At 38.3% G+C, this 1,471-nt stretch overlaps 1 long non-coding RNA gene across 1 annotated transcript in view; it reads right to left on the bottom strand.

Moving 5' to 3' along the window:
* LOC128699173 (uncharacterized) overlaps nt 1-883 on the bottom strand; it is a 13,771-nt gene extending 12,888 nt beyond the window's left edge. The window contains exons 1-2 of the long non-coding RNA XR_011393485.1: nt 524-883; nt 161-254 (exon numbers count right to left, since the gene is read on the bottom strand). This is a non-coding gene — a long non-coding RNA (uncharacterized lncRNA). The remainder of the gene's footprint in view (nt 1-160; nt 255-523) is intronic.
* Nucleotides 884-1,471: the final 588 nt, after the last annotated feature.

Here is a 1,471-nt window from a genome sequence, read left to right as displayed (position 1 = left end):
ATATACACACACACGCACACACACACACACACACACACACACACACACACACACACACACACACACACACACACACACACACACATACAGGCAGTGTCCTGAATTATTCCACCCCTATAATTGTCAAGAAACCTTGGTACATCAAACGGCTAACACTTACTGATATTAATGTAGCTCAGAGTCCGGTGGGACTTTTAAGCCACCAGATCACAGTAATATCCCACCTCAGGTCATCACCTCTCATACGACTGGACCTTAAATTATTATTAGAACATATAGTTCTTAAAATTATTTGAAAAAATTATACCAGTAACACTGACATGTGTGGACTGTATATATTCGGTAATATCAATTACTTGAACTGAGTAATTTGCTTGGGTAATTTTATATAAGTATAAATCAGTTACATGATCAGAAAAGTATAAAGGACTTTTCAATATTAGTCCCCAAATTAAGATTTTGGTGACATATCCTAACGCCTTTTCGGTAGGCAGTTCATATTAGCCATTATAAATTAACATACCTGTAGTGAAAATTAATACACTGGGAAGCGTACATTACATGTGGTGTGAACTTCATCAGTTTCTGAGGACACCGTTTCTATTATACATTAATTAATTTCATTTGAAGTTTCGGCCTTGAGAGAGCCAACAGTACTTCTCAAGAATGCTACCCAGTTAATTAATTTCATTTGAAGTTTCGGCCTTGAGAGAGCCAACACTACTTCTCAAGACTGCTACCCGGACATTACTCCTCAGATTGTTTTCTTTTTATGACTTCTCCACTGGGGCCAGATAAAGAGCATCCGAGACAACCAGCAGTCAACCTTCCACACCCGTGTCACCAACACTGACCTCTTGCCATCCACACAAATCCCCCTCCCCCACTCAGTTGGAAGCACTCACTCGCTTCCTCACAAATAGTTTGGTAGTTTGTGACTACCATTGATCCTTCATATTTACATTACATTATATTATATTAACACTTCACATGCACATTACTAATTATAGGAAAATTATAGGAAATTTTCCAAAACTTGTACATATTTTTTTATATTTTCTGCAATAGAACTTTATGACTGTTTTGCATGCATTGAGGTAGAGAGAGTTGGGCTTATAAGATCCGGGGGATACGTTTCTTGGATTTCGCAGCGCCTGAAATGCACCTAGTTATATTCAAGGGGAAGTACTAAACCCGTTAAAGGTCATACCGTACCTAAGGAATAGGAGGAAGTCAGGTTTGATTAAAGGAAGGGAAGGATAGTTCCCCATCCTTTTTAAAGAGCCCTTCACCATTTAGTGATGGATATGGGGTGCACAATAAACTAGCCACTTCGGGGGCAAAATCTAAATCTAATCATCAAGTTAACCTCTCTTGAAGGGAAAATTGTGTATTATGCAGGTAGCGGCTGTTTGGCTATGTTTTAATAAACTGGGTACATCAGTAATTGCTAACACTATATCATAATTAT

This window comes from Cherax quadricarinatus, chromosome 54 (genome assembly GCF_038502225.1).
Source record: "Cherax quadricarinatus isolate ZL_2023a chromosome 54, ASM3850222v1, whole genome shotgun sequence".
Taxonomy (NCBI): Eukaryota; Metazoa; Arthropoda; class Malacostraca; order Decapoda; family Parastacidae; genus Cherax; species Cherax quadricarinatus.
This window is presented reverse-complemented; position numbering and strand designations above follow the sequence as displayed.